The sequence below is a fragment of the Mustela nigripes genome, chromosome 2, assembly GCF_022355385.1.
Source record: "Mustela nigripes isolate SB6536 chromosome 2, MUSNIG.SB6536, whole genome shotgun sequence".
NCBI classification, from domain to species: Eukaryota; Metazoa; Chordata; class Mammalia; order Carnivora; family Mustelidae; genus Mustela; species Mustela nigripes.
Window position 1 is genome coordinate 142,410,211 of NC_081558.1, and position 14,474 is coordinate 142,424,684.

The following is a 14,474-nucleotide window of genomic DNA, read 5'->3' on the forward strand; positions in this document are numbered from 1 at the left end:
CAGGTCAGCAGAGTGCACTTTTCTGTTTGCATATTGTGTATTTTAAAATGTTTAAAGATAAAATGATAGGACATTTGAACTGGAAATAAAGGGACTTTTTGTCAATTACGTTTTATTTGATTTTTACACAGATTTTGTTGCAACAGGTAAAGGAAGGAATATTGTACAAATTAGACAGACTGGAAGTTGAAGTTCTGTAACTGTTTGTGAGATATATAAGGAAGTTCTGGATTAAGCCCAAATTTATGAAATTTTGCCAAATGAAACTCTACTCTGATCTTCAGATTTGAGCTTTGTTGTTCTGTGACCAATGATGATGAATTTCATGTTCATTATTATATCATGTTTTTTTGGTGAGTTGAAGTATAGTTGACAAATAATATTACATTAGCTTCAGATGCACAACATAGTGAATCAAAATCTGTGTATTATGCTGTGGTAACAATAAGTATGTCAACCATCTGTCACCATACAATATTTAAATTATGGTTGACTCTATTTCCTATTTCCTATAATGCTGTACATTTATCCCTGTGACTGACTGACACAAGAAGCCTCAATCTCCCATTCACCTTCACTTATGTAGCCATCCCCCACCAGCATTTCCTATAACAACTACCATTTTCTCTCTGAATTAGAGCTTGTTTATTTCTTCGTTTATTCATTCATTTTTTTCTTTATATTCCATATAAAAATGAAATCATATAGTTATTTGTCTTTCTCTGTCTGACTTATTTCATTTAGCTTGCTACCATTACATCATCCATGTTGTTCCCCTAGACAAGAGCTCATTACTTTTTGTGGCTGAATAATATCCCATTATGTATTTTTCTATATATACATAAATATATCAATATGAATATGTGTGTGTATAAAACCTTTTTATTTTGTTCAGTTGGGTTGCCTTAATACCTTGGCTATTTTAATTATCCTTCAATCAATATAGGAGTACATTGATCTTTCCTGTGACTGTACTTGTTGTGCTTGGGTGAATACCCTGTAGTGGAATTACTGGGCCATACTGGTATTTTTATTTCAATTTTCTGAGGATTGCTTTGGCTCTTCAGGACCATTTGTCATCCCATGCAAACTATAGTATTATTCGTTCTAGTTCTATGAAACATACTATTGGGGTTTTGAAAGGGATTGCGTGGAATCTGAAGATTGCTTCTGGCTCTCTGAACCTAATTAAAAATGGGAATTCTTGCAATCCATGAACATGGGCTATCTTTAATTTTATTAGTCTCATCAATTTTTTGCCACCAGTGTTGTATAGTTCTCAGAGTTTAGTTCTCATTCACCTCTTTGGTTGAATTTATTCCTAGGTATTTTATTTTTTTTTTTTTGGTGAGATTGTAAATGGGATTGTTTTTCTTAATTTCTGTCAGCTATTTTGTTGTTAGTGTATAGAAATGTAACCAATTTCTGTATCTTTGTATCCTGAAACTTTGCTGAATACACTTATCTATTCCAATGGTTTTGGTGGAGTCTTTAGGATTTCTTATATGCAGTATCATGCCATCTGCAAATTGTGACTCTTTTCCTTCTTCCACACTAATTTGGATACCTTTTATTTCTTTTTTTTCTTTTGGCTACTTCAGCTAGGACTTCTGCACTGAATATGATGTTAGCTGTGGTTTTTTCATCCATGGCCTTTATTCTGTGGACAAATGTGCCCTGTCAACCCACTTTGTTGAGAGTTGTCAAGAGGGATCTTGTATTTTCTCAAGTGCTCCCCACCCCCTGCATCTTTTGAGATGATCCTATGATTTTTAATCCTGTCTCTGGCCAAGATGATACATGATATTGAATGATCTGTGAATCTTGAAACCACCCTTGCATCCCTAGAATAAATCCAACTTGATTGTTGTATATGTTTGCTTTGTTTTGTTTTTTTGATGTACTCTGAAATTGAATTGTTTTTCTTTGGTCTACTAATAATTTGTTCTGGATCTTCACATCTATATTCATTGGAGATATTATATGCCTTTTGTTTTCTCTTTTCTTTCTTTTTTATTTTTCTGATTTTACATTTTAGTATCCTGATTTCATAGAATGAATTTAGAAGCTCTTCCTCTTCTATTTTTTATGATAGTTTAAGAATAATTGTTTTAAATCTTCATTAACTTTCCTAGAATTCACTTGTGAATTCATCAGAATTGACAGACTTTTTTTTATTGTGAATTTTATTCATTAGTTATACAGTTTTGTTACCAGTACTCAGTTTGTTTATATTTTATATTTTTTTCTTCAATCTTTTAGTTTTGTGGTTTTAGGAAATTAACACTTCTGTTAATGTTTTGCCCAATTATTTTTTCATGATGGTGTCTTGTAATATTCTATAATCTTCTTGTAATCTTCTCTGATGTTGTGTGTAACTCTTCCTTTTAATTATTTGTTTTGTGTTTTTAGATTTCATTTTTTAACTTAATGCACCTAGCTAAAATTTTGTGAATATTGCTTATCAATTCAAAGAACCAGCTTTTAATTTTATTAATCTGTTTTGTTTTTTATGTGCTTATTTATTTCCATTCTCATTTTTATACTTCTAAATGTGGTCTTCACTTTTTCTTATTTTTCTAGTCTCTCTATGTGCTGGGCTAAGTTCTTGGTTCTTTATCCGTTTTTTGTTTTTGTTTTAGTTTTAGTTTTTGTTTCAGTTTCTTGAGTTAGGCCTGTGTCAGTGTTAACTTCTGTCTTAGGTATGCTTTTGCTGTATACCATATATTTTCAAGCATTGTGTTTTTATTTTCATTAGTCTCGGTATTTTTTAATTTTCTGTTTGATTTCTTCATTGACTTATTGGCTACCTAATAGTATGTTGTTTATTCTCATGCATTAGTGGTTCTTTCCATTGTTTCCTTGTGATTTATTTCTAGTTCTCTATCACTGTGCTGAGAAGAGATGCTTGATATGATTTATATATCCTTAAATAATTGAGACTTTCTTTGTGTTATATGCTGGAGAATATTGCATGTGAGCTTAAAGAGTGTGCATATCTACAGTTTTTGGAATGAAGTGTTTGTGTATGTCTGTTATGTTTATCTGGTGTAGTGTTTTGTTCAAGATTCCTACTTCCTTACTAATTTAATGTCTGGATGATGTAAGTAGGGTGTTAAGTTTCTACATGGTTATGTTACTGTCAATTTCTCTTTTTATATCTCTTAACAGTTTCTTTATCTATTTAAATGTTCTTATGTTGCATGCATAGATGTTTCCAATTATTATAATATCTCTTTGGATTGATCCTTTAACTATTTAACTTTTTTTTCCTCTCTCATTATAGTCTTTATTTTAAGCCTATTTTGCATTATGTAAGCATTCCTATACTAGTTGTTTTTGTTTTTGTTTTTGTTTTGTTTTGTTCACTTTCTTGGCATTGAATATGTTTTTCCATCCTTTTACTTTCAGTCTGTATGTGTCAAAGTGAGTTTCTCCTAGATTTCATGTAGATGGATCTTGGTTTTTTGGTATTTTTTTTTCCTGTCACCTTTTTAATTGGAGCATTTAGAACATTTATATTTAAAGTAATTATTAATGGGTATGTTCTTATGGCCATTTTGTTAATTGTTTTCTAATTGTTTTTGCAGATCTTCTGTTCCTTTCTTCCTCTCTTGCCCTCATCCCTTCTGATCTTTTACTTTTAGTTTTATGCTTAGATTTCTTTCTCTTTGTTTGTGTATCTAAGTTGTTGATTTGTAGTTACTACAGGATACATATATAACATCCTAACTACATAGCATTCTGTATCAAATTGATGGTCATTTAAATTTAAACAGATTTTAAAAACAAATTCTTATGCCCTCTTTCCATATTTTATCTATATAATACTGTATTTTACATTTTTCATTTCATCTAATTCTTTAGATAAAATTGATTTTACTCTTTGATTTTCACCTTCATACTGGCTTTATAAGTATTTGATCCATGACATACACTTTATTTTTGCTTTTACCAGTGAAATTTTTTTCTTTTCATATTTTTCTAGTTTTTGGTCTTTTCTGCTTAAAGCATTGTCTTTATCATTTCTTGTAATGCCAGTTTAGTGGTATTTAACTTTTATTTGGGAAACTGTCTTTCCTTCAATTCTGAATGATAACCTTGCTGGGTAGAGTATTCTTGGTTGCAGGCTTTTTCATTTCAGAACTCTGAATATTTCATGCCACTGTCTTCTGACTTGCAACATTTCTGCCAAAAAATCAGTTGATCGCATCATCAGGCTTTTGTGGTATGTAACTCTTTGCTTTTCTCTTGTTGCTTTTAAGATTCAGTCTTTATCTTTAATCTTTGACATTTTACTTATTGTATGTCTTTGTATAAGCCTCCTTGAGTCTATCTTGTTTGGTCTTATTATTTGTGCTTTCTGAACCTGGATGTCTGTTTCCTTTCCCGAGTTGGAAATATTTTCAGCTATTATTTCTCCACATAAGCTTTCTGTTCCTTTCTCTCTTCTCCTTTTGGGCTCCTTGTGATGTTAACATTTGTATGCTTGATGTTGTCCTAGAAATTCTTTATTTTTAAGTGCCCCCATTTTTTTTCTCTGTTCAGCTTAGGTTCTTTCCACTACTGTGTTTTCTATATCACTGATCTGTTCTGCTCTAATCCTCTAATCTGCTATTGATTCACTCTAGTGTATTTTTCATTTTAATTATTGTATTCTTCAACTCCTGGTTATTTTTTATGCTTTCTATCACTTTTTTGAAGTTTTCCCTGAGTTATTCACTGTCAGGTCTGGTTAGCATCTTTAGTTTGAATTCCTTATTATGTAGATAGCTTATCTCTACTTCATTTAATTCTTTTTCTTAATTTTTATCTTATTCTTTTGTTTGGAAATATTCCACTGTCCATTTTGTATCATTTTATGTATTGGTTTCTATGAGTTAGGCAACACAGCTACCCTTGAAGGAGTCTTGAAGGAGTGCCTTGTCTAAGAGCATCTCCTATGTAGACTGCATGCTTCTGGAAGAGTGCCTGGCTAGAGCTGTAATTTGCACAGGCTGAAGGTCCTGGGACACTTCACACCAGGGCTGCCTTGGGCAGATGGCGGGAGCTGAAGTAGGCACAGACCAGGGCTTCTCAGAGTGTGCTGTACATATGGTGCTCTGGTGGGAAAATTGGAGCCAAAGCAAGTGTGTGTTATGGGGTCCTGCATTCCTCTGCACTGGGGCCACCCTCACAGGATTGCTGGAGCTAAAGTAGGAATAGGCTATGGTGTCGCAGGACAGCTGGAACTGAAGCTTTTGTGAGTTGGGTTGTTGGGGATTTTTTTTCCCAGGATTTCTTGATGGGCTGACTGGTACTTTAGTTGGCATGGACTAGAGGTGTCCTGTTTTTTATCATGTTAGGGCACCCTGGTCATGTGGCTAAACCTCAAGCAGGCGCAGGTTACTTGGCCATCTTGAGGGGATGCTGAGGGCTGGTGTGGACCAGGGCCCCCAGGGTTCATGGAGGCAGCAGGCTGGTAGAGCATGCAGACCCTGCTCCTGTTGTACAAAGTGAAGGGGGAGTATAAGTGAAGGTGCTCATCAGCACTGCCTATCTGGGAAAGAGTTCCAGCAGTTCCTTCACCATTTTATTGATATTCTAGATTTTTAGCAAATGGTCTTCCTTTTTTAAAGAATGTCTAGCTATCCTTTAACTGCAGTTGGGTTTTTTGGAGGGGGTTTTGTTTCTTGTTTTTTGTTTTTCTCTATCCCATGGTAGGCAAATATGCACACAGATCTCTCAGTAATATTTCTCCCTACTGCATTTCTCAGTGTTGCGGTGGTTTCCCACTGTTTCTATCTCTCCTGCCATTGTCAGTGTGGTCCTTCTAACCATTGTTGTGTAGAAGCTATTCAAACAGCCTGCAGTTCTTTAGGAGGAATTGCTCTATATGTAGGAGTAGATTGAGTATGTCCATGGGATAATGTGAATCCAGGGTCATCCTGCATTACCATCTTAGACTCCTTTGTCCAAGAACAACAGGTGATTATGTTTATTTAGGAGTCATTCAGTTTCTAGCCATTTTTCTCATTAAAATGGGATGAATATCCCAGCTTTGAATAACCAGTATTTTTACTTTCCTTCTAGTATTGTATTTAATTCATATACAGGAAAGAAAAACCATCTGTTTGAACCCTTTCTGTTGTACTGCTTCAACCCTTTAACCACTAAAAATGGGATTTTTTTGATCTGTGCTGCTCGATATGGAAAAGTTTTGTTGTTCTACATTTGCAGACGTGAATTTCCAAACTTAAATTTAGCAGAAAAATAAGACATGACAAAAGGTTTTTGAGAGGGAGAGAGAAGGGCAAAGGAAAAGGGAGAGAATCTTAAGCAGGCTCCAGGGAACCTGATGTGGGGCTCAATCTTATGACCCTCAGATCATGACCTGAGCCAAAATCAAGAATCAGACACTTAACTGACTGAGCCACCCAAGTGCCCCAAGAGATGAAATTTTAAAATGATTTGTCTAAGAGCTCAGGTTTTGGGAAATTATAACTAATTAAAATATCTGTATTTTGTCTGTACTGTCATTTGCAAATATCTTCTCCCATTCCGTGGGTTGCCTCTTTGTTATCTTGACTGTTTCCTTTGCTGTGTAGAAGCTTTTGATCTTGACGAAGTCCCAAAAGTTAATTTCGCTTTTGTTTTCTTTGCCTTTGGAGACATATCTTGAAATAATTTGCTGTGGCTGATATCGAGGATCTATAAAGAACTCCTCAAACTCAACACACACAAAACAGATAATCATATCAAAAAATAGGCAGAAGATATAAACAGACACTTCTCCAATGAAGACATACAAATGGCTATCAGACACATGAAAAAATGTTCATCATCACTAGCCATCAGGAAGATTCAAATTAAAACCACATTGAGATACCACCTTATATCAGTTAGAATGGCCAAAATTAGCAAGACAGGAAACAACATGTGTTGGAGAGGATGTAGAGAAAGGCAAACCCTCTTACACTGTTGGTGGGACTGCAAGTTGGTGCATTCACTTTGGAGAACAGGGTGGAGATTCCTTAAGAAATTAAAAATAGAGCTTCCCTATGACCCTGCAATTGCACGACTGGGTATTTACCCCAAAGATACAGATATGGTGAAAAGAAGAGCCATCTGTACCCCAATGTTTATAGCAGCAATGGCCACGGTCGCCAAACTGTGGAAAGAACCAAGATGCCCTTCAATGGACAAATGGATAAGGAAGATGTGGTCCATATACACTATGGAGATTCATCAGAAAGGATGAATACCCAACTTTTGTAGCAACATAGATGGGACTGGAAGAGATTATGCTAAGTGAAATAAGTCAAGCAGAGAGAGTCAATTATCATATGGTTTCACTTATTTGTGGAGCATAACAAATAGCATGGAGGACATGGGGAGATGGAGAGGAGAAGGGAGCTGAGGGAAATTGGAAAGGGAGGTGAACCATGAGAGACTATGGACCCTGAAAAACAACCTGAGGGTTTTGAAGGGGCAGGGAGTGGGAGGTTGGGGGAACCAGGTGGTGGGTATTGGGGAGGGCACGTATTGCATGGAACACTGGGTGTGGTGCAAAAACAATGAATACTGTTATGCTGAAAAGAAATTTTTTTAAAATCTTTATTTTAATATTTGATCTTTCTTGTGAAATTTTTGGTTTAGGCTCATGTTCCTTGAGCATTCATCAATTTAATTTATATGGAGGGCCTTTACATTATCTCATCCAAAGCTTCTTCATGACCTCATGCTATTGCTTAAACTCCCATATCTCCTGTATCACACTCTTTTTTAAGTCCCTAAGGATGGATTTTGGCTGTGTTTTTTTCTTTTAGGATTTTTCATTCTTTTCCAATGCAAAATCATCTATTCTTATAGATTACTAGAATTTGATTTAGTCTTCTCTTGCTGGAAGTAAATTCTCTTTTCTAAATATAGAATTTCAAGAAGAAGGAAAAGGGCATTTATTTGTAGACTACAGAGTTTTAAATTATATGTCTAGTTAGGCATATTTTAAGCACTATATCAAAATCTTGACAATGCTGGAATATGTCACTGTTCTATTCTGGCAAGATTCTGAGAGAATACTGCCCAAAGAAACTCCAAATTACAAAATTGCTACAATCCATCCAGAAAGTGACTTTTCACTACTGAAGATAAATCTCTTAAATCACATTTGGCCATTTAATTCTAGATTTTGAAGTGAAAGAAAACCTTCAAACTCTTCCCTTTTGTATAGATATGCTAGATCAAATTTAATGTGACATGCCACATTATGATGAATGCCACTGTGCAGATCATGTCTCCCATGACACAGTGGGAATGCTTAGCTTTGGAGGAACAGTAGGCAAAACTATAGGCAAATTGAGTCTTTGTATGGTCTGTGAGCTAGGAATTTTTCAGTATTTTTAAATGTTAAAAACAAAGAGTAATATTCTGTAATACATTAAAATTACATAAAATTAAAATTTTAGTGTCTTTAAATAAAGTTTTTTGGAATGCAGCCATGCTGATTCATGTACATATTGTCCATTATTCTTTCACTACATTGAGAGGATATAATACTTGTGATAGAGACCTTTTAGCCCGCAAAGTCTAGCATATTCATACTCTGACCCTTTGTAGAAAAATTTGCTGGCCCTATGCTAAACCCATATACTTTCCTCTACAATGTTCCATGGCTGTCCTCAGAGCACACTAATTAAAACCGTGACTGGAGGAAGATTTTAAAAAGTGACTTTTCTGTGATGATTGATGGTCTTCAGAATTTTTGTTTATTGAATATTTCCACAAAAATCTTCATTCTTTCACAATTTCCTAGCATTTCTATAGCTTATTTAAGAGAAGGGTGTCTCATATATTTTACAACCATACTGACTTAAAATAATGAGGAGAAAAAAGGATATTTTTGTGAATTACGATGCATGTAAAACAAGTCCTAAAAAATCTAAGATACCTGACCTCCTAAGAAACCCCTTCACTTACTCTATCTGTACTTTATTCTGTAATGTACTTGAAAATGCAATTCTATAGAAAAATAAATGATATGAGGCATATAAGGTTTGTATGAAATAACGAGGCTTTCTTACTTTGCCATCAGAAAGATTGGAATTGGAAAATCATTGTATTTTGGTATCAGTGAAGAATGGGTAAGATCTAATAAAATAGAGAATTAATCAAAGACACAAACTGAGATAAAAAGAAGAATAGGGAGAGATTTAAATGGTCAACAGGATAGCTGTTAGCTTTAAAAAATAATTTTTAAGGCATCATCTGACAAGGATGTGATTCTCTAGACCTTAGCCTATTCAAAATTCCAACCATGTATGTCAGGTATAATGAAAGTATCTTACTCCAAAACTCAGTACCTCAGAATACCTCAGTGAAATGTAAAGCTTCATTCTGCAGCCAGTGGCCTAAACAAACACTGTTATGTTCCACCCATAATTATGGTTCAGAATTCTTTCATTCCCCTTCCCAGTGACCAACCTCAGAAACCACCTCAAAATTGTTCTCTTCTAAAACCAACTTCCAGGGTGATTAGTGAAGTTAACTGTAGTGCAGTTGAGTTCTCATCATGGGCTTATAGCTCTAGTCATACTCTGTGTGCTCTGAGAAAATGCTCATGAAATTCTTCCTACAATGTACCACCATTTTCCACACATGCACATTCACCTTTGGCCAACCTCTGAGATTTCATCTCAAAGAAACAAGAGGTGTTCCCAGGTCTCTTAAATGATCTCCTACCCAGGCTTAAGAAATTGTGATGAATAATGTAAATGTTCACCAATCATGTCCTTTAATGCAGTACCTGTTACAAAAGCTATGTGTAGCATTTATGATGATCAGAGTGTGATAGTTACGTCAGTGGGGCTGACCTACAGACCTCTATTTCTAAAATAATGACAACTATGGCTACTTACTTCATCATTATTGTGCTGCTTGCTTGCCTTGGTCTTCCTTCAGTTCTGCAAATATGTAGGGTTTAACTTTTTTCTGTGCTAGCCCTGGATTTCCCAGGATCCTTGGATGTCATCAATCAAAAATACAAGATTGATCCATCATTCCTTTTTTCTTTTATTCTCTGAATACATTCTTAACAATTCTGGTTCCCAAATGCTGCTTTCTCTGTAACATCTTTCTTTATCTTTATAACCAATACTTTGTCATCTTGAGGGTGGACTATATTAATTGCTTCCTAAGTTGTTCCTATAATCTGGAGTCTATGGATTCTCAAGACCAAGATGCCTTGGCTTCAAATTATCTCTGTCTTCCAAAATTGTACTCATACATGGTGTTATGAATGACTAAAGGACTAAGGGTCTGGAATACTAATAATTCATTGATATATAAGTGTTTTAGGGCCATCCAGTTTGACTTGGGTTGGCTGAAATACAATTGTATTCAAGCAAGGTTGACACTAGTTGATTTCTTTCTATAACCTGCAGTATTTGTTTTCATGGCACTTATCCCCTGCCCCACTAGACTGTAACTTCGTAAAGGGAGTGACCAGGATTTTAGGTCTACTTATGCGCTGTTGAAATCACTAAGTGGATGACTAGATTATTTGATTGATTAATTAATATGAAAATTATAGGGGTGCCAGGGTGGCTCAGTGGGTTAAGCCTCTGCCTTCGGCTCAGGTCATGATCTCAGGGTCCTGAGATCGAGCCCCACATCGGGCTCTCTGCTCAGCAGAGAGCCTGCTTCCCCCCACCCCTGCCTGCCTCTCTGCCTGCTTGTGATCTCTCTCTGTCAAATACATAAATAAAATATTAAAAAAAAAAGATTTTATTTATGTATTTGACAGAGAGAGATCACAAGCAGGCAGAGAGGCAGGCAGAGAGAGAGGAAGAAGCAGGCTCCCCACTGAGCAGAGAGCCCGATGCGGGCCTCGATCCGAGGACCCTGAGATCATGACCTGAGCCAAAGGCAGTGGCTTAACCCACTGAGCCACCCAGGCACCCCATAAATAAAATCTTATCAAAAATATGAAAATTATAAGGGTAGGAGCCAGTAATGATTGTGCCTGATTAAAAGGTACATAACAATCTGACATCTTTTTATCTTTTGACATGCATATGAATGAGTTTAAAAATCTAGGACTTGGGGGCACCTGGGTGGCTCAGTTGGTTAAGCATCTAACTTTGGCTCAGGTCACAATCGTCAGGGTCCTCGAACTCATCCCCACATCAGGTTCCTGGGACTCATCCCCTCATCAGGGTCCCTGCTCCCTTCCCCTTCCTTCCTCCCTCTCCACTTTCTCCCTCCCTCTCTCCCCACCCCAGTCACTTTTCTCCCCTACTCCCTCCCCCTCCCTCTGTGCATGTGTGCAGCGCCTGCATGCGCGCACGCATACACACACACACACACACACACACACACACTCTCAAATAAAATCTTAAAAAAAAAAAAAAAGGCCCCTTGCCGTTAAAAGTCACTCAGTATTGTATTCTGGATCTGAATCATTTAACATATTTTATCCTCAGAATATCATCTGAAAAATGGGTATACTTATAGCATCTATCCCTTGAGAATATTTGAGAATTATGCAACACATATAAAGCATTTGTAGAAATAAAACAGTTGTAGAAATTTCCCTCATAAAAAGTCTTAAAACAAGCAAATATTCCTAAATGGTTATTTTCAAAACTGATGGCACAAAAAAAAAAAAAAAAAAAAAAAAAAAAAGACCCCGGGGATACCACCCTGGGAAAAATAGGAATAGAACATGTCACAGTCCTCCTCCTGTGGTTCACCTTAGTGGGGGTCTGAGAGTCCAGAGTTTGGTTAGAAATTGACTATGCCCACAAGGTTGTCATCAAGGAGCTTTAGAAGAAAAACTGTTGATTCCAAGAATCCACAAAGATGCCATATTTCCAAAGTAATCATCCAAGTTTGAACCTCACACATGAATTTTTAACTTAAAGAACCATGTCAGCTCTAAGGAACTAAAGACCATGTTCATATCACACATGCTTCTAGAGTTACTTGTGAGTCTCTGATTCTGTAATTTCACCCTGGTTACCAACTTATTACTAACTATAAATCATTTGAATGCTTTTCCCTTGGATATGGAACATTCCTGGCATTTGGCTGAGTCAGGCAGCCATGGGTCTGTGGTTAACCGGGAAGGCTATAGTGCCAGGCTGCCTGCGTTTGAGTCAACTTTAGGTTCTCTGCTTAAAAGCTGGAGTGACCTGGAGCAAGTCGCTTTTCTTTATGTGCCTCAAAATGGAAATAACATGCCTATTTTCTTTTTGTTTATTGGTGGTGTCCTGAGGTTTAAATGAGCCGATATTTGTAAAATGCTTATAATAGTTCTTGTCACAGAGTAAAACCCCCAGAATAAGCTGTTATCATTCTAGGAAGTTATTTCCCTAAACTAGCAGTTCCCAAAATTTAGCTACATGGGAATCATCTGGAAAGCTTGTTAACACACAGACTCCAAGGTCCCATCCCTACAATTTCTGATTGAGCTGTGGTTCTGGGATGGAGTCTGAGAATTCATTATTTTTAACAAGGCCCCCGGCGAGGTTGATGTTGTTTGCCCCTGAGTCCCACCGTTCTGAAGTCCTCATTTCAAATTCCCATCAATAACTTCCATACAGTATAACCAAGAGAGTGAAACAAGGTCATTTTAGTTACATTAATTCAGTGTTTATGAGTCAAAACATTGGGAGCTCTGTTTACAGTCGCAGGAGCTATGAAACAAGGTCTCCGTCTCGGGGCAATTCCTGGACAGTGAGGGTGAAGATGACAGAGGGGGGACACAACCCCAGCAAACAACTCCATTTAAACCCAGTTCTCTAGTGTGACCCTTCTCACAAGAGACTTTCTCCAAATGGGGCAGACCGGAGATGCAAACTGCAGGTATCACAGGTTATCCTCGCCAACTCTCAGCCTTGGAGCAGAACTTCCGGGAGTACAGATAGTGGGAACTCAGCCGAACTTCAAAAGCCCCAATCCCGCCTGTCAACAGGTGAAGGAGGTGACGTTGGCACGGACGTCCATGCACTGAAACTGTCCTGCCCACCTGCTCCCGTTTGCCCGGGCATTAGAAGTCAAGGAGGAAATGAGATGGAAGGCAACGAGGCGTCCCGTGCGCTCTCAAAAATAAAGAGGAGCTTGGTGGTCGTTTATTTTGCCTGTGCCGCAGAATCCCGGCGGAGTCCCCAGACACATAATTCAACGTCACCCCGGTCCCCGCCCCCACCTTCCCTCCTCGGCTCTGGAAGGTCCTGAGACCCCGCGGCTGAGCTTGGGACACCGCGACGGCGTGAGCCCATTGGTCACCTGGGCAAAGAGGTGAGCTGCTCCGCCAATCCACTCCTGGCAGGGGACGGACAGGACGCTCGAGGGATTAGGGGCTCGGCGTGGGAACGCAGTGAGTCCCGCAGCAGGAGGCAGCTGGGGCGAGTGCACAGAAAGGACGTATCGGAGAGCGAAGGGCCATTATAGCAAGCAGGAGCAAGTCATCTCTTCAGTGACTGATGCCAGGCACGAGATGCAAAGATTAATTCAGTAGCGGGAGACTCTTATTGTGGGCATCTAAGGCAGAGATGTCCAAAAATAAACTCCTGGAACCTGGGAGGAAAAAATGGAGTGATATTAATAGTTATATTTCAATGACAACTTTAGGGAGGTTTTAAAGCACACTGTTGAGGGAAGAGAAAGGAAATTTTAAAACTTCCACTTTGTCTTTTGTTTCTGTAACAATTATAATACAGGAACCCTTCTTTTGGCTTAATGTGGGCGCACACGGGCTAGAGTTGACTGAAGCTGTGGACGCCCTCCAAGTCTCTCTCCAGAGTATCACTCCTGAGCTGCAAGCCGAAAGACTAAGCCATTTGCTCCTTTGGGGAGCAGAGAACTTTTCCTCACTTGGCTTTGGATACAGTTTTTCACTCACTGGTAAGATTTTCTATCTCTGCTTGGCTCAGGAGAGGATTCAGAACCAGTAAAGAAGAGCTCAGGTACTGTTAATTTCTATTTTGTTATATACATTTTTCAGGTTTAAATTTGTAGGAATGCACTGTCCATATGTTCTTGTAGAGTTGTGATTCTTTTAAATGACTCTTATGTGGGCATAACCCAGAACTTTTGTTTTTTAGCTGAATGAATTTCCTTTGTCCCACCATTTGGTTTTTTGCTTAAATAATGATGGAAGGTGGAAATGCTGTCTTCAATCATGTGTTCACTTAAAATTTTTGTAATCAGATGGTTATAATGACAAAAGTCATGTGATTAATCCTATGTTAAATTTTGGTTTGGACTAAATTCCGATAATAATTCCGCTATCTTTATGTATATGAAGACTAGCAACTCTGCATCTATTTTTAGCATTGTTTATAGCTAAAAGATTGTTGCTGGTATAATCCCAAAGAAACCATTCTACCCCAAGGAATGTTGAGATTTATAAATTATGAAGGTCACTTTTCTTAGAAAAACACAATAAATTTTTATTGCAATCCTTGTATATTCTGAATTTCAAGGGAAAA